The following is a 20,451-nucleotide window of genomic DNA, read 5'->3' as shown; positions in this document are numbered from 1 at the left end:
TGACTCAGCCTTCCATCCTTCCGAGGTAGGTAAAATGAGGACCCAGATTGTTGGGGGCAATTAAGCTGACTTTGTAATAATGCCGCTTGGGGTGTGTGTGAAAGCCCTAATAAGCAGGCATATACATAGAATGAAGGCTACTGCTAAGCTTGTAAGCCGCCCTGAGTCTTCGGAGAAGGGCGGGATATAAATGGAATTAAAATAAATAAAAATAAAAAACCCCAGTGATGAAGCACCCACAACATCTGGAGGCAAGCTGTTCCACTGGTTAATTTTTCTCACTGTCAGGAAGTTTCTCCTTAATTCCAGGTTGCTTCTCTCCCGGATTAGCTTCCACCCATTGTTTCTTGTCCTGCCCTCTGGTGCTTCGGAAAATAAGTTATCCCCCGCTTCTCTTTGTGGCAACCTCTCAAAGAGGAGGGGATGCCCACAATACCAATAGCCACGAAGTAGAGTTTGCGCTCCAGCGACGCTTTCCTCTACTCGAAAACACGGGATAAAGCCCCGTCCCGTTTACCTTCCTAATAAATAGCCCAGCGTTTTCCAACCTTAGGAACTTGAAGATGCGTGGACTTCAACTCCCAGAATTCCCCAGCCAGCTATGCTGGCTGGGGAATTCTGGGAGTTGAAGTCCACGCATCTTCAAGTTCCTAAGGTCGGAAAACGCTGAAATAGCCAATCGCTAAAAATCCCACTTCGGGGCGCGCATTATTTAATCCTAGGTCTGTCTTCTGATTGGCCCATTCGCTACTGGATTGGCTTGGGAGGGAAAAGCATTGCTTTCGTTACAGGTAGGTTCGTTCCCCGCTCTCGGACCGCCTCTCCTTGAACGCCTCCCTCGGCTCGGCCAAAAGGCTGGAAGGCTCCAAGAAAGCCATTATTTTTCCCTCCCTGACTGGCTTTCCGCGTGCGGCTTCCTATTGTCACGCCGCCTTCGAACTCCAAAGGCCCCGCTGTTCATCGCCGGCTTGGCTTCATTGGGCCGCGTCAGTTTGACGGGCCGGCCGCGCGGCCAATCGCCATCGGTTTCCAAGGTGTCCTCTCGCCCCGCCCTTCGCAGCGCTGGCTGTAACAATATGGCAGCAGTTGCTATTGGCAGAATGGCATCGTGAGAAGCGCGGCGGCGGCGGCGGCGGCGGCTCCTCTGCAGTTGGAAGAAAAAAAAGCCATCGTGTGCCTGCCCTTCTCGAAGATCCGTGGCGGCTGCGGCACTCCGGTAGGCTGCAGCGCCCGATCGGTGCCTTGGCCGGGAAGAAAGCAGTGCTTGGTAGGTCCATCGCTGTGGGTTGACTGACTTGGCTGGCCGAATGAATGAATGAATGAATGAATGAATGGAAGCTCCGGAGAGAGAGAGAGAGAGAGAGCACCCCCCCCTCCGTCTTTCTACATCAGATCCCCCGTCTCTCTTTTCCCCAGTTCCCTGGCGCAGATACGAGTGAGGCTGGCCTGCGCTGTGTGTGGTGCGCCTTTCTCAACCGAGCGCGCCGAATGGATGTTCGTCGGAAAGGGAACGCTCTTGATTGAGTGTGTGGCTAGGAAAGGTGCTGGGTGATCCAGAAAAGAGAGACCCCCCCCCTTGTGCGAGAGTATTTCGTGAGGACGGGAGGTATGCCTACTACAACCGAAGCCCGTTTTATCCTCTCTCTGCAATCGGAGCCTCTCTGGTGAATACCAGTTTTGCGGGAGCGATGTCTTCTGTGCTTCAGTTTAAGCCTTCCGTGCTCTCCGATTTGAGCCGACCTCCTTGCCGGCCAGCGGGGTTAAGGAGCGGGATAAAACCTCGGGAAAACCTCTGCTGCCGTGCTGAAGCGCGATGTGGCCGCTCAGCACAACAGCCCGGGGAAAAAAAATATTCGCATAACAGTGGCGGGTGGGGGGTGGGGGTGGGGGTGGAGAACAGGGGGGAGAGAGAAAGCCAGAGAGGAAGAAAATCGTTTTTTTCGGAAGGGCATAATTGCACAGATGGATGCGAAGGAGCCTTAGTGGCAAGCGCTTTCCCCCGTCGTCTTATTTGCATTTCAAATGCTTGGAGATCAAAGCCAAGAAACTACGCGCTGGAGGTAGCCGATGCTCTATAACCCGGGACATTCCTGTGAATAAATCCCATTAAACACGGTGGGTTTATTTCTAAGTAGATGGGTAAAGACTAGACCGTTTAGGATTGGCTCATTGGTTTGCTTGTGTGTGGCACTTTCTGGGTTTTGGGGTAGGAGGCTCAACTGAACAATTAATTGCACTATTGAATTTGGGACAGCACACTGGGACACCTTGTACTGATGCTGAAGTCTCCTGTCCGTTTCGAAAGGGAGCGAGTGAGTTGGTTAGGGTCAGAGACCTCTATATGGTATTAGTGGAAGGATTGTGGATCTCGTTGCTCTCCTGAGAAATGGGGATGTCAAATTGCTGAGCATTTCTGTTTGTGTTGGCACATTCCAGAGGTTTCTTTCAGTGTTCTAATAAATTATGTAGCTATGCATGTGATCATCTTGGATGGTCTGATTAAACAACAGTAGGGTTCCCTGGGATGCTCTGTGTAATTCAGCTTACTACACGAATGAGTTGCATCTCATTTTTTGGGCCATAAATATTACTGAGCTACCTCACAACTGATTTTTTTTGTTTTTAAAAAAACACTATTGTTCTTTACTTCAAATTCTGGTTTCCTGTATTTTGTTATCAAGCAGAACCTCAGAACCTGCACATCAATAACACTGTATCAATGAACCCATTTTATAAATGGCTCTAGATGAATGTCATGGGCAGTAATAAGATTTGAAAATTAGCATAAACTGGCCTCTAGCTCACTTGAAAGATACTTTTTATCACAAAAGCACAGAGATAATACTGCATGCTTTTGTAGATGCCAAACCGCTTTTACATGTTCTTAATATATAGTTTAAAAAGCAGTTGTATAGTCTGCAGAAGTATATTTTCAATTCTTCTGCTTGGTATATTCTGTGTTGTCCAGCCTATTCTCAGATGAAGTTTTCACTGTTTAAGGAACATATTAGTTGCAGATGGTCTAGTGCCTATGGATATAGCGGGATGGGGGGGAGGGAGAGGGCAAGGGAATAAGGAGCAGAAAATATATACATTGCCACTGTTTCCCCTCTCCCTGTTACACGTCATGCTAACCTTTTAATCATAGTTTGTTGAAAAAGCCATTATTGCCTGGGTTGACAAAGTAACAAGATTTACAGACAATAGTAGTTAAGTTAGTATGACAACCCAAGATTGTGTACATCATGTTATAGTTTAGAGGAGTGTCTGAACGGAATAAAATTTTGCCTAGTGTCGCATATTCTCACAATCTATAATCAGACCATTTTAATATTTATATTCTGTAAATCTGTGTTTGCAGAATAATGTGTAAGACTGATCTTTCAGACTTTGTTCAGATGTAGGAATGGCATTATAGTCTATGCACTACTGAAACTCTTATCTTTGTAACCTTTAATTGGGGGAAATTGTGCATAATACGGCCACCATTTTTGAACCAAACTTCAAATGGACTAACTTACAGAATGTGCCCCAAATTTGGAACCCATGACTCCTATGAAATTAAAATTTGGCAAATTTTAGGAAACATTTTATGACAAAAACAAATACTATTAAAATGTTATGACATAATTCAAAATGTCATAAAACATTTTCTGTGGTCAACTCCTGACTGTGCTACTTTCAAGACAGATATAACCTCTGAACATCTCCCTGAATTTTTAAGAACTTTTCCATTATATTAGAAGCTCTGCCATTGTTGAAGGCTTTGAGGAATCTGGTAAGGAAATATCTCTTAAATGATGACCCAATGGCTCAAGAGTTCTCAACTGCCAAATAAATTTGCTGTATTTGATATTTCCACTGCACAACTTTGCTACCTATTTCTACTATAAAAAGTCTTTAGATAAAGGGCAATGGATGAATGAGTTTTGGATTATCGTTATACCAGAACATGGTTATACAGTATTCAAAAAAGAGAAACTCTCTTGGTCGAGTATCAGATTAGAAGTTCACTGCTTCTTGAATTCCACGTTATCAAATTCCCAGAGCTGACTGACGGTCTGTTATCAGTATAACAATATGGGGAAAGAGACAGCCTTCACCGCTGGGAACAAGTGCTGTTCAAGAATTGTATGTAATATTTAGCGTAAAACAGCCAATGTGGGCTTTCTTTCCAGAATATTTTAGATAAACAAGAAGCCTTCCCCTTGTGCAACATGTAAGGCTGAATTGTCAGATGATATTTATTTATCAGACATTGTAAGATCCAGTGGGAGCCTATTTGTGGAAGTAGAGCTTTAGTGGCTCTGACTTTGGATGGGTGCAGAGGCATTTGCAGGATAGAAAAGTGGGGGAAAATAAGACATGGGTCAGAATGCAAGTGCTTGGTTGGGTCCTTTATACAGTGATCTTATGATGTATGTTTCATCATTTTGACATTAATGCGGTTGTTATGGACATTGCTGGCTTGGTTTAGACTGGGCTAAATGGTAAAAAGGGACGCAGTGGCTCAGTGGGTTAGGACGCTGAGCTTGTCGATCAGATGGTCGGCAGTTTGGCGGGTCGAATCCCGAGTGCCGCGTAACAGAGTGAGTGCCTGCTACTCGTCCCAGTTTCTGCCAACCTAGCAGTTCGAAAGCACGTAAAAATGCAAGTTGAAAAATAGGGACCACTACGGTGGGAAGGTAACAGTGTTCCGTGCGCCTTTGGTGTCTAGTCATGCCGGCCACATGACCACGGAGACGTCCACGGACAAGCGCTGGCTCTTTGGCTTTGAAACAGAGATGAGCACCGGCCCCTAGAGTTGGAAACGACTAGCACGCATGTGCGGGGGAACCTTTACCTTTACCTTTAAATGGTAAAAGGTTTCAGTTTGGCTTATCTTGAATTGCAAACTCAGACACTCCTGTTTGTAATGAATGTTTTATGACTTTCCTTAAAATGTGTGAACCACTATACTTTTCAATGTCAAAAACTTCCACACCCTTTGGTAAGAGTTTAGATATCAGGAGCTCTTTGCATGATGGCCTGAAGTAAAAAGTTTGGTGAATGACCACATGGTACCATTTTACATTCCTGTCACAGCTTAACCAACTTTAGTTGGTTTATCAAGCCTGAAATTATCAAGCCTGAGCTCAAAATTTTGAATATGGAGATTTTTATCCAAGATTTCTCATGAGCTTTATGCTCTTGTTTTCATAGTTACATAAATCACATTTATTTTGGGTTCAGTCAACATAAAAAGTTACATTGCTTAATTAACACTCTATGCAAGATGGGGTGCTTCAGAGCAAAATAACAGCACCCATTCATTAACCAAGCTTTTTAGTGTTATGCAAACATATCACAATTGATAACATGAAAGTTAAGTTTATATTTCACCACAAATCATTAATGAATGTTTCTGTTATTTTAAGCATAGAGAACTCAAAAATTCTGCTTCCTTCCCTTTCCAAAAATAAGATTTCCTTTGAAATATGTAAGAATGGAAACAGAATACAGAACTTTGGTTCCTGGCTTAAAGTTGTTTTTCAAATGGAAGACACCGACCTGGATTTTTAACATTAAAGAAATGTTAACTTGTCTAAAGGCTGTGTACTATGCCAAATTCACACACTTTTGAATATTCTGTAATTTCTGTGTTTTAAATAGGCACGGTTAAAAATAATACGATTTATAAGGGCATTTGATATTGTTGACATACAGGTGTTTACTTTTTATATCACACCTTATTCAACAGCCAGCCTTGGTGGAGCAGTGGGCTAATGCCTCCTTAAGTAACACCAGCTGCCTGCAATTAGTGCAGGTTCGCATCCCACCAGGCTCAAGGTTGACTCAGCCTTCCATCCTTCCGAGGTAGGTAAAATGAGGACCCAGATTGTTGGGGGCAATAAGCTGACTTTGTAATAATGCCGCTTGGGGTGTGTGTGTGAAAGCCCTAATAAGCAGGCATATACATAGAATGAAAGCTACTGCTAAGCTTGTAAGCCGCCCTGAGTCTTCGGAGAAGGGCGGGATATAAATGGAATTAAAATAAAATAATAAATAAATAAAATAAGTGTTTTGCCAGGGGGACATTTGTTACTTTAAAGTTTTTTTTGTGTGCACGTGACCTACTTAGTTCATGATTAGATAATTTCTTCTTGTGTGTTATTGAAATGGACAGAAATGGATTAGCTTCTATACCTTGGGTAGTAGGTTGGACTGCGAGATTTCTGAAGCCCCTTCCGAACCTTTAATTTTAAGAAAGCTCAGCACCAAAATATGGGAAATGATTCAAAAGAGTAAATGAAATTAGCTGACTTATTTATTGTAAGAATTCCAGATTGGAGAAATTAGCCTCTCTAGATTTCAAACTTGCGCTAATACTTTTGAGGAGAAGGCTTCCCCCTCACAGTTACTGTTTTTCAGTTAAACCTTCTGTTAAGAAATTGAGCGAGGAAGATTGACAACACACAAGCACATCCCTTTACTTATTTAAACGTGTCATTTTATTTAATGTAGGTATTAACAAAATTCACATGCTAAACCATACTTGTTTAATCATTATTTCTTTAATAAAACATAGCTGGTTGTGTCTGCACAACACACTTAGCTATGCACCAGTGGTGGACAATGTGGAGCTACAGGCTTTATATATGGTAAGCTTCCTGATCACATAGTTGTGAAGGTTTTTTTCAGATGAATTTAGCATATTCAAGGTAGGGAACTTGTCACCTTCCATTTATTGCTTAGCTACAATTCACAGCAAGTGTAACCATCTGAATGCAACTCAACAACATCTGGAGGCCACATTCCCAACCCTCCTTCAGCAGCATCCAAAAAGCTCTGCCCAAATAGATAAGAGCAGGGGCAGCTAATTCTTAGTCCTCAAAAACTTGGTAAGGGCAAAGGCGAACATCTTATTAAGAGCCTTTAAAAATTGAGCATGGAAATGTAAACATTGTCTGGGATTAAAAAAACAACAACCCCTCTTGCTATTGAGGTGTATTTGTGGATGTTTGCTACTCACCATTGATTGAGTGGTGCTTGTTACAAACAATTTTAAAAGCCCATTGTGTTTGACATGCACAATCAAAGGTTACCTTCCACCACCCCCCACCTTCTTTCAAAATCCGGTTAAGAATCTGATTATACCCCTCTTTATCTTTCCCCTTCTGTAATTTGCAATTGCTGCCTACAAACTCGGTAGTCAGTTTGAGCCCAAGAAGCTTTTTAAAACTATGGTATGTGTGTCTGTGTCTGTGCACTAGGTATAGGTGACTTTGAAGATATGCCTAAAATACTGTTAGTTACATGATAATGAAGAATATAATGTTTTGAATTTTAGTTAAGAATTACTGCCATCTGTGCAACATTTCTTAATTTGCTTTAAAACTGCATCAGTGGAGGTGATGCTGACAAGTGCAGCTACCCCGGCAGAATGACTAAAGTTTAGTAACCGAAGTCAAAGTTCTTGTCTCCATAGCAACTGTTGCCAGAGCCTCTTTAGATGTGGATAACATTTTGCCTTTTTAAAAAAGCTTAGCTTTTCATGCTTTATCACGTCAACTCCGCCTCCCTGACCAAATCTTGCTGTCATTCCTCCTACTCTCCTCTCCTTTCTTCTCTTCTCTTCATCCTTGAGAACCCCCTGCTGTTTTTTGTGCTACCTCCTACTTCCAACAGCTCTGAGATGCATCACTACTTACATAACAATTGTCTGTTGTCTTCTGTGGGCTTTATTTTGCAACTGTTGTACGTTTCCAGCAGGGTCCACAAATAACGTGTGATGATGCTTTATAGATAGGATCTTAGCTACAGACGAACTAAGACATTTTTCTTCTTGAGGTAATAGACTCGCATTTATGCTTTTGAGAATATACCCTTTTCTCTTACGGAGGGCTATATTTGCTTTTTTTGTGTGTGTGATTATACAGTATATTCAAATTTAATTTGACAAGCATAAATTCTAGAATAGATATTTTTGCCTTAAGAGCAAACTTGAAATTCTAGCAAAACTACTCTCCCAAAATGATCCTCATATATGAATAACTAGGCCATCATATCTACTGATCAATGTAGATTTATTCCCAGGTAAATAATCCCATTGAACTGTCTGGGGTGACTTAAGAATATATTCATGTAAAGCTGTGCTGCAAAATATATTTTCTGACTGACAGTTCTCAAATTCAGCAGCAAATTAATTGCAGTTTGAATGTTTCGAATGACATGATAGAATTTCCTCAGTACAGTCTGAAGAGGTAAAATCCCATAAGAAGATGTTGCTTTGTGGCTTCTTGAATTGATTCAGTTGAAGTTGTGATAACTTAAAAAAAGCCCTACTATGTTTCAGTGGAAAGATCTCCTAATCTATATTTAGCATCTAGGTCAGTGGTGGAGAACCTATGGCACGCGTGCCAAAGGTGGCACTTTGGAGCCGTCTCTGTTGGCACACGCGCCACTGCCGCTGCCGCCAGCAGCAGGTCCATCAGGCCGCCACCCAGAGCAGTAGCCCAGCACAAAGGAGGCAAAGCAGCCAACTCGTAAGCTCGAGTAGAGGTGGCAGAGCAGAGGTCAACAACCATTGTCGATTGGTGGACTGGAAGAAAAGGGAGGGGGAAGCATTTTACATGCGTGCATGCGCACACAGGGCCACGAGCATGCACATGCTGCAAATGGGGCGGGGCTAGTGCCTGCGTGATACCAGCCCTGCCCCGTTTTTGCGTGGTGCAGTGCCTTGTATCTGCACTGCACAGCGCAGTGGCAGCCGTTTTTGCGCCTTGCGGCACAGTGGCCCATTTTTGTGCCCCAGGGTTTTGCGTGCCAGAGGCGGCAGTCAGAGGTGCCTCCCTGCCCCCTCCGAGGGCACCAGAATGCTGATGCGGCCTTGGCATTTTGCGATAAATAAGTGGTCTTGGGGTTGCGGTTTGGGCACTTGGTCTCTAAAAGGTTTGCCGCCACTGATCTAGGTCTTTGATAATACAGAGCCCTCTCAAAAGTAGTGGGATACACTGAGTTAAGTGTTTAAGATTGTAGTTACAGTCTTGAAATAATTTTTTCATGAGTTTTTCAGCTTCAGCTATATCCCTTAGTTGAATCATTTCCATATTTTGATAAATTCATTTTGCAAAATTGGGATGTATTCTTGTTAGTTGGGAACTTTACTCTCTGAAATTCTAGAAGATGCTAGATTGGAGATGCTGCTGTACATATTTTCCTGAGAGTAAGTCACATTTAATTCAGAGGACTTAATTCTGAGATTTGCATTTTTAAACATTCCTGTCATTAATATGTTCACAATGATGTTTTGAAATTAGTTATTAAAATAAAACTGCTTTTATTTTAACTGCAATATTTTAACTGCAATAGATTCTATAACATGCAATTTTTTAGACAGACTAAATTTGTTATCATAATAGTTCACAATGTTAACGTTATTCTCTCCCCTTTTAAAATTAAATACTTTTGCCTCAATTTAGTGTCTTCCAAATATATTGAAGTTCAACTGCTATAATTACCCAGCCACCATCCTGATGGTAATATCAGACTGATATTAACAATTCAGCAGCACATATTTATGTAATTATGTCTCCAAAATATTGAGAAATTACAATGCATAATCATTAAAACAATTTCCAAGTATAGCTTCAAATGTACTATTCTTAAGTGGAGGTTCTACTTGATTTTTTTTTCTTTCCTTATCAATATCTCCATTCTTTTTTCTTGCGGTAACCAGTTGTATAAATAGGCTGTTTGTGTGAATCTATTTTTCTGGCTCTTAATTTTACCCACAGTGGAGATATTATAGATAGCATCTTTAATGACATTGTTTAAAACTGAATGAGATTCCTAAATGGTTCTTATAATCATTGCAGCTACTTAGAACTATCACCAGAAGTGAATAGGCAGTGAAACTTTGATTTCAGTAGGGACATGTAACATGATACATTTTCAAACATTTTTTAAAAATATTTAAATCGCTCACAAGAAAGGATCTTTCTTTCTTCGTTAGCTATGTGTGTCTTCACTGGATATTCAAGATTAGTGCAGTTATCAGCGATTCTGTAAAGTCTGAAGGCTGCTTTAACTTCATAGGCAGAATTCCTTAAAATCTTTGATTGAAAAGTGTTACCGTACATGACCAATCAGGGGAACTGAAAATATGTTTTTCTTTTCCTGTTAGTAGGTTTCAACTCAATCTGCCCTTCATTTGTATGTCCTGTCTACAAATCCTTATCATAACTGGTTAAAGAATTGTCAAGCAGAGAAAAAAACATCCTTACCATAGGATAAATAATTCTTTCCCTCTTCCCCCGAAATGGGTTAGTGTGTATCCAGCAAAAGCTTTAATAGAGATGCACATAGACGATATACTTCAGTGTCTCCAGTGGGGTAACTTAATGGTAGATGAAATCTTAGCAACTTGATGCCTCAAAGGCTATTTTTAATGCAAGTATGACCTCATGATACTTTGGAGAAAATGCCATCAAGAAAATGTATTACCTGAGAAACAAAGTCACTAAAATCTATGAAGTAGAACTTGGCAGATAAATGAACTTTGATTGCCAGAAAGCATCTCCCATGCATTATCCAGGATTTTAAATGCTGCTCTTATGTCATTCAGCAGGCACTTTGCCACACATTTTGAGATACATAACTATGAGGGGATATCGGAAACATCATAAGCCAGTTAGAGTACCGGAAGAGGGTATTTGCATTGCAGTATTAATATGCAGAAAGCTCATTTAATTTAGTAAACATCAGTAAAATAATGCTTTTTGTAATGTCCAAAAGTCATTGCCTTAATTACTCTGAGAAAAACTAGAACCATCATACATAGAGATTCAAGAAATTGCAAAAAAACGTGATAGACAAGAGAAGGCGGTATAACATTCTTGTTTCCTTTTATAGCAGAGAGGTAACGTCTCTCAATCAGACGTTTTGAAACTTCATTTCCCAGAATTCTTAGTGATCTTAAGCATACTTTTGCCTACAAATCATATGAAACAATGTAACGAATATTTTGGCCCTGCCAGTGAATAACTTTGACTTTTGTACCATGCCTGCCACAAAACATGACAATAAGCCAGAAGAGACCACAGGGAAATGTGCAGAGTGAGTTATTTGCAGAAAGCACCACCTAATTTAGTCCTAACGTGCTGTGATAAATGATTGAAGATATCCTAATCAACATACCAACATTCCAAGATACTTGAATACTTAAAGACATATTTAAATATCTTGGGTTTTATATTGTTTGACTGTCATCATGTTACTTTGCTCATAAAATTTGTCATTGAGGAACTGTAAAATCTCTGGTAGTTTCAAATGATGTCATTAAAATTATGACATAGATACAGATACAGAACTTTCAGTTTTGAACCGGTATTTTTAGGGCATCCTCATTCATTTTGAACCGGTGGGCACAACTGGTGTCTCACTAAACGTTGTATAGTTTCAACTAGAGAATGGCACACTCTTTCTGTCTGGGATAGTCATCTTTTTTCACCAAGAATGCACTTTGGGAGGGATATATAAGAGTGGTAAAGGAGGAAGGAGATACCTGCAAGGTCAGCCAGATCTGCTGAGTTGACCTTTGCTGATGATGTCTCATCAAAATGGCCCTCCACTAACTAGTGGCTTAGCAAACTCTCTAGACTGCTATTGTACCAAACTCCCAATTGCACAGCGGCTCCCCTGCTTGATCTATTCAGTTACCATGGGGCTGGTTGGTGTTTGATACGCTTGGGCTAATTTAGATTTCAACCTACCATCCCTGGGAGAGAAATCTGATGTGATCCTGCTTATGGCCACTTATGGTTGTCTTAGTGCTCCAAGCAGTGCTTTTTTTGTAAAAGAAAAAGGTGCCGGAACTCACACATGTCATACAACCCGCTTTGCCTACCCTACAAGGTTCCATCCAAAAAAGGTGCCGGAACTCCATCCTGAGCATTCTATGAGAAAAAAAGCCCTGGCTCCAAGACATAGACCAAAACCTATGTACCCCTCTCACTCACCATGTGTCGGACATGAAATTAATTGGTGAGTGAGAGGGGTACATAAGTTTTGGTCTATGTCTTGGAGCAGCTGAGGATGATACATACAGAATATCTATATACTACTAAAACTCTTGTATCTGTAACCTTTAACTGGGCTGTGCACTATAGGGCAAAACTTTTCCAACCAAAGTACCCCAGGTGGGTTTACTTACAGAATGCATCCATTGCTGAAACCATTGGGGAATCTGATAAGGAATTACCCCTCCCCCGGCAAATTAGCTGGCATTTCTGCTGGTCACCCAAGGAGGGGGAGGGAGAGGCTTCCCCAGGGCTCTCCTGAGGTTTGTGAGGGAAGGGGAAATGGCATAAGCCTATATTATATTTGGAAAGAAGAATGATTCAATGGGTCACAGGTTGTCTAGCTCAGGGCTTTTCAACCTTTTCACCCCTTGTACCACTTTTAGGTTATGGCAACATCCGAGTACCACCAGTCGCCTAGCAAGGTATCAAAAACCTGATGACCAAAAAAAAAGAGGAAAAAAGTGATGAAGTGCAGGTAGTCCTTGACTTACAACAGTTCACTTAGTGACTGTTTGAAGTTACAATGGCACTGAAAAAAGTGCCCCCCCAAGCCACAGCCGAGCAAGACACCTGCCTGCCTGCCCAGCGGCACTCTTCCTCCTGTCCGAGGGTTTCATTGTTGTGAGCATTTCTACTGAGGATTGGCAACAGGGGTGGGGTGGGGGTGTTTGGTTTTTATTCCTCCCCCAATCTGCTGGGTGGTTGCAGCAGGTTTTGGTCACTTCACATGATCCTGGGACACTGTGACTGTCATAAATATGAATCAGTTGCCAAGCATGTGAATGTAAATCACAAGACTCTGGAGATGCTACAACATTCCAGCTGATCGGCGCTTCTTCTGGGCTCAGCAGAAGCGGCAGGATCAGTGCTGAGCTCCAGCTGGAAAGCGGTGCTGATCCTGATGCTTCCACTGAGTCCTGACAGCCCTGCAGCTCCAGCTGTGTCTCGCTCAGGCTTGTGCGGTACTGCCACCGGTTCAGCTTATTCCCCTCCCCCACTACCACTTTTCTAGGATGGTCGTGTACCACCTACCAGGTGCCAATGTACCACAGGTGGTACCTGTACCACTGGTTGAAAAGCCCTGGTGTAGTAAGTATTATTTCATGTCGTGGACTGCTTTCAGATGACCTCTGGCCCAGACAACTACTAGACCCAGTTTCATTTCTAAGGGGTGCTTGGGAAACTTCCCAGTAATTTGGAATATGGTTCAGCAGGTAGTCTGGCAAATTTTTGGAACACAGAGGCAATGAAAGGATTGCTCCTAAATGGTGTCTTCCTTTGTTCTGATCTCTGGGACCTCTAAGAGATGAAGCAGATATTTGGAGTAATGCTGATGGAAAATGGGCAGCAGATCTGGATGTGGGTAAAAGCCCATATTTGAGCCTGTACTATAGCAATAATGGCAAAAAACTAGAATTACTTTTCTGCCCTTATTTCCCCTGAAGATTACTGTATGCTGTTCTTTTTAGACTATTTTTAGGAAGGCTGCTGTGAGAGGTTAGCAGAGCATTTTGCAGATAAAATCCCCCTTGTGTTCACACAGAGTTGAAAGCTGACTGGACAGAATCCAAAATGGTTTGAGTAATATTTGAGCCTTGGTGGAGCAGTGGGCTAATGCCTCCTTAAGTAACACCAGCTGCCTGCAATTAGTGCAGGTTCGCATCCCACCAGGCTCAAGGTTGACTCAGCCTTCCATCCTTCCGAGGTAGGTAAAATGAGGACCCAGATTGTTGGGGGCAATAAGCTGACTTTGTAATAATGCTGCTGGTGTGGGGGGGTGAAAGCCCTAATAAGCAGGCATATACATAGAATGAAGGCTATTGCTAAGCACATTTGATTTGTGCTTAGATTGTAAGCCGCCCTGAGTCTTCAGAGAAGGGCAGGATATAAATGGGATTAAAAAAATATTTGACAGTGTTATTTGTGAAGAGTTTACCATGTTGATCCTGAGGAAGTGGACAGATTCCTTAAAGAATTGAGTTCTGCCAACATCCTACCCTGATAATATGGCAGCCAAGGAGAGAATGAGAGGCTGGATTGGGGTATTGAGCCTCAGTGTGTGTGTTTGTGTGTGTGTGTGTGTGTGTGTGTGTGTGTGTGAAGTGTGGCCCTCCTAGATGAGGGAATTGTACAACTTCCCTTTAAGAAGGTGACCTTGGATCTAGCCATATTAGACAACTATTGCCTAATCTCCAACCTTCCTTTTAGGGGAAAAATTGACGGAAGGTAGTGGATGACAGCTACAAAGGGCTCTGGATAAAATGGATTATTTTGATCCTTTTCAGTCATATAATTCAGGTCCAGACAAAGAATGGAAACTGTACTGATTGCTGTCATCAGCAACCTATGGTAACGTCTATATAATAGAAGTGTAATCATATCAATTCTGCTGAATTTTTAGGTGACCTGTTACATCCTAACTCTACCATTTTCAACATGGCATTCTTCTGAACTGTTTTGGGGGTGCTGTTTCATGGTGGCCCCATTCTTTGTTAGGCTGATAGTTCTAAATGATGGACAGGAAGCAGGAGATATTTTTTTATTTTTTATTTTTTATTTTAATTCCATTTATATCCCGCCCTTTTCCGAAGACTCAGGGCGGCTTACAAGCTTAGCAGTAGCCTTCATTCTATGTATATGCCTGCTTATTAGGGCTTTCACACCCCCCCCCAAGCGGCATTATTACAAAGTCAGCTTAATTGCCCCCAACAATCTGGGTCCTCATATTGAGCTTCGGGGTACTTCAGCCTGTAATTTGGAGAATTTTTTTTTTTGAGTTTCAGCTCTGAAAGGAAAAGCAGGTGGATGGTGGAATAAGGAATAGATACACCTGAGATATATGTCAACACTATTGTCTGGATTATTTTATTTATTTTATTTATTTATTTATTTTAATTCCATTTATATCCCGCCCTTCTCCGAAGACTCAGGGCGGCTTACAAGCTTAGCAGTAGCCTTCATTCTATGTATATGCCTGCTTATTAGGGCTTTCATACACCCCCCAAGCGGCATTATTACAAAGTCAGCTTAATTGCCCCCAACAATCTGGGTCCTCATTTTACCTACCTCGGAAGGATGGAAGGCTGAGTCAACCTTGAGCCTGGTGGGATGCGAACCTGCACTAATTGCAGGCAGCTGGTGTTACTTAAGGAGGCATTAGCCCACTGCTCCACCAAGGAGCTCACTTTTACTCACTTTTATGATAGATTTATGTTAGAAATGTCTGAAGTTATGACATTAATGGTGGTTTCTAATTCTTATGGGTCTTTTTTGTATTCTTTGCTGTTGTTGGTGTAAGCTGCTTGGAATTGGAAGGTTTGAAGCATAAACACATTTGAAATAAATGCATTGATTAAAATGTTATTTTACTTTCTGTAGGTACTCATATTATTAAAATACTTTAAAAGTAAAATCATTACTATTTTGGCGATTAGGTTCATTTAATATAGATTTGAGCCCTATGTAGAAATGGAAATACCGAGTGGAAATGTCAGCTTTTTTTTTTTTTTTTAGAAAAGGCTGAAGGACAAGAGACATTATTGCTGATGCATGCAGGACAATTGCAAAAGCCATAACCCTCCATACTGTGTGCTTCACTGATTATAGAAAAGGCCCTTGATTGAGTACAACATATTAAGCTGTGGAATGTGCTTAGAAAAAAAATGGGAATCCCAGAATATCTCATTGTCCTCATGTGAAACCAATACGCAGGCCTGGTAGCCATTGTCTGGATGGAACATGGAGAAAAAGACAAACTCCAAATCAGCAAAGGAGTGAGGCAAGGTTGTATGCTCTCCCCTTATTTATTCAACCTGTATTCTGAATATATATTGAGGGAATCTGGACTGGAAGAAGATGATCAGGTTGTAAAATTGGAGGAAGGAAGGTTGGTAATCTGTGCTATGTTGATGACATGACTGTGATAGCTAACAATGCAAATGACCTGCAAATTCTAGTAATGGAAATCAAAGAGCACAATAAAAATAGGATTAAGACTGAATATAAAGAAGACAAAACTAATGACAACAGGTACAACTACTGTTAGAACTGACACTAAAGATATTAAAGCGCTTCTGCCTTTTAGGATCAAGGAATCAGCTGTCAAGTAATACACCGCAGACTATACTTGAAAAGATATCAGTGAAGGACTTGGGAAAGATATTCAAGTGCCATGACATGTCTATATTCACAAATATCAGAATGGTTTTCCTAGCAATGATCCATGGAAGCAAAGGTAGAAAAATATTGGCACTTTTGTGTTGGAGAAGACTCTTGAGAATACCATGGATAGTCAAAAACAAGGAAACAAATGGGATGTAGGACAAATTGTTCAGCGTTCTTCCTTGAGGCACGAATGCTCAGCCTCAAATTTTTGTGCACATTATACAAGTGAGAAGCTTATAATGTTTCAAAAGCTGGAAAGAAAGAAAAGAGGAGAACCACCAGCAAGATACATAGATTTGATTATAGTGACAATGGGTGAATTGGAAGACCTGAGTGACCAGGTTGGAGAGAGATCATTCTGGAGAAGGTCTATTAATATGCTTGCTAAGAGTCAACACTACTTGATGGCACATAATCAGTCAGTCAGTCAATCACAACCAAATATTATTTAATTGTATTTTTAAAGTTTAGAACTGTTTAAACATAAATCCATGATCCATGTTAACAATTTAGAGCATTTCTCTAGAAATAAATTATCTTTCCAGAATTGATTTTTCAGTTGTTTTAGTAGAATCTTATAGTTTTAATGTCCATTGTTAAGAAAGAGTGAAACTTTATAGAGAGACATTTCTCATTCATATTGCCAATATAAGATGAAGGATTTAGGTAAGTATTCATGACTAGTGACTTTCTTACATGATGGACATCTTTAAAGAAACAATGTAAAATTGTACTTGTACTGTGGGTTGAATGAATAAATTTGCAAGTCCTCATAAGATCATTGAATATATCCAAGGGTTTTCCCCCTCAAAATTATCTTTTATTCTTAGAGTCAGTGCCATGATTAACAGTTTCTTGTGAGCTGAGAGGAAAAAAAAAGATTAAACAGAAATAGGATAGAAACCTATTTAAAAGGTTGTTGCTTTTTTTTTACAGATAAGTTGATTTTAATATATTTTTGACAGAAACAACCTTCAGCCACCAGGAAGAAGCATATGGAAGCCAACTCCTTTAGCCTTCTTCCCTTCCACCCGAAACTCCCTTTAAAAATATTATAAACAAGTATTAGGAACGCTTCCTGAATGTTGGAGCTGTGCCAGAGGGAGCTGAAAGGATCCTGAAAAATCAGGCAGAGACATGCTCTATGCCAGGATTTTTGCAAAGAATGGATGCAGTCCAGTTAACTTCTAAGATTATGTTAGTCATCAGTGTAACTCAACTCTAGCTGTGCAATTCAATCCCAAACTGTTCAAAGAAATAATCATTATAAGCACACTACCCTGAATATGGGGAAAGATAGCTACTTGGAGAGAAGAAAAAACTTGGGAGGACAAATAGCATGAGAAAAAAAACCTGAATACAAGATGAAGACTATACTAACTTGATTTTGTTTATTTTTGCAGCCAATTCAGCAGACCAGTTCACTTCATATTTCTATATGTATCCTAGAAAGCGCTTGGAAGCCACTGATGTTTAATTGCTATAATATATGAATCAAAAAGTGCTATTGTTTCAAGGCCTCTTATAGGTGTCCGTTTTATGAATATTTAGTTAGTTGCTGTGAGGATAGAAGGCTGAATTGGATGGGTTGTCGTCTGAGATAGTAAGCTGGGTTACTTCAGCGTAAAAGAGGATGTGATCTTACCATCAGTCTTAATTTATACGCTATGCAGTATCAGATATATGTTTACTTGAAGAATGGGTTCACCAAGTGAAAACCTTGGTGTACAGTATGTGTGTGAAAAATATATCTGATATTAAATATAAAATAAGGCTTTTACACTGTTATATACATAGTTTTGGGGGTTTATATTTTTCTGTTTTTTTGCTAATCATCATATATTTATATTTATATTTATATTTATTAAACTTATATACCGCCCTTCTCCCGTAGGACCCAGGGCGGTTCACAAGGCAATTAAAACAACATTACAATACAAAAATTAATAACAATTAAAATAGATTAAATTTTCCTTGATTAAAATCTAAAACCCCTATATCTCTGATTAAAAACCCAATTACAATAAGTTAAAAAATTAAAAAATCCTCAGTCCTGGCCGGAAAGCCAGGTCTTCAGGTCCCGGCGGAACGAATGAAAATCAGGGGCAGTCCTAAGCTCTACGGGTAACTGGTTCCAGAGGGCAGGCGCGCCCACAGAGAAGGCCCTCCCCCTAGGTGTTGCCTGCCGGCACCCTGAGAAGGCCCTCCCTGTGGGAGCGCACAGGACGAAGGGAACTTGATGCTGGCAGCAGGTGTTCCCTCAGATATCCCAGACCCAAGCCATTTAGGGCTTTATAGATCATCACCAGCACCTTGAATCTATCATGTCCTTCACTAGAAGACTGTTTAGTTATATAATCCTACTTCTAAAAAAGCCATATTTTCCTGACATCACAGGATTTATTCCCTGTGGACTGTTATATGAAAAAAGTATGAAAATGATTTATTGAGCTGTTACCTGCAGAGGCTGGCTTAAATTAAGGGAAAATCAGCCAAGATAATTGTTAAAATGTATATGCAGCTAGAGACTAGGATGAATAACTATTTGTACAAATAAGCTTTATCAGATTTGCTGATGGCAAGTTGGTATATATGAATCTGAAAGTAAAGGAAGCCATGTTAATTTTATTTGGTTTTTCCCATTAATTACCGTAGATGAAGTCCTTTATACTTAATAATATTCAGTCAGATAGCAATGAATGCATGCATTTGGCAGTTTTTAATGAAGGTTTCTTCTAAATGATAATTAAATACAAGAAAAGAGGTTCCATTAGATGTAAATTAAGTTTAAAATTATTTCTCCAAAAGTCCCTTTGAGTTCTTTTTATTCCTCAATGTGCGATAAATGGCACTTTCAAGCTTCTGATTAAAAACAAAAACCTATGAAGAGTGCCTTTTATAGTGTGAGGGACTGATCTCTGGAGGCCGCTATCACCGCTCACAATGGTGACTTCTAGTTTGAATACAGCTATGCTCATTTGTCTAATGAGCGGTGGCCATGGTCGTTCGTCAAAGAGGAAGAAAGGTCTTTCATTGGGATATTAATTTTGGGCTCAGTTTGAATTGTGAATTGATTCCCTCCCCCCGTAAATTATAATAACAATTTGAATTACTTCTCTGACTCTGTAAACTATGCCTTTAAACTGAGTAGCTGTTGTAATGATTGCCTAATGACTGTGTCCACAAAATTTATACGTGTGTGTGTGTGTGTGTGTGTGTGTGTGTATATGTGCGTGTGGATATTTAAATAATGCCCTTTCCTTGGATTTTCTATTTGTGCTTGCAATTCCTGTTTGTAATTCTTAGTTTACATATGAGAATTAAAGACATGTGCAAGACCACTAGCTGGAGCCCAAGGATAATTTTTCTGAGCCCAATGTATCTTGTAAGTCCCCTTCCACATGCACACTGGCTTAGAAATGTCCTTTGTTTGATTTTGGCTTAGTATGCTTTATGAACTTGGCTATTATGGCTTTTAAACTATGATCTACAGTAGTGTGGTATGTTGTGCATCCAATGCACTAAGCTACAGTATGGCTTACATAACCAAAATTATTGAATTAAGTAAAATAAACTAGAATTATCTCAATCTGCACCTAGTGGCTAAAAACCTCAATTTGTATGTATGGTTTCCTGGGTCATAAATGATTTTTTTTCTGTTTTAATTCTGAAATTACATTTGCAGCATTACTTGCCCTAGAGTTTTTCTGTCATGCCTTTACCCACCTATCCAATACCCCTTGGGTTCTATTTTGGTAAACAAAAATAGTAACAACTGTAATTTTTTCCACTGAGCATATAAAAAACCCAAATCCAGTACAATTGCAGTTTAGAAATCAACTAGATCACAGATGTTTTTTTCAGGGCTTTTATTTCTTTTAAATCTTCACAAATCAATATGTCTTTCTAAGACATACTCAGAATAGCCTTTTTTAGGAACTCTTGTGGTTCTGAAGATTATATTGCCGCAATTTGCTGGTAAACTGATTTTAAAAATGCTACAACATTCACTCCTTAAAACAACAATGCAATCATTGCATTATCTTCCGATTAAACTGAATGCACCTAGCTTATCATCCCACAGTTTTTCATGAATTTCCTTAAGTATGTTCTGCAATTTAGCTTAATTTTCTCCTTTCTATTGAAATGTGCTTACCAACTAGATCCCATACCTCTGTTTTGGGGATATTGAAGAAAATATATCCTTTTTCCTTTGTCGCTGTGT

Source organism: Vipera berus (genome assembly GCF_964194415.1).
Source record: "Vipera berus genome assembly, chromosome: 4".
In the NCBI taxonomy this organism is placed as follows: domain Eukaryota; kingdom Metazoa; phylum Chordata; class Lepidosauria; order Squamata; family Viperidae; genus Vipera; species Vipera berus.
This window is presented reverse-complemented; position numbering follows the sequence as displayed.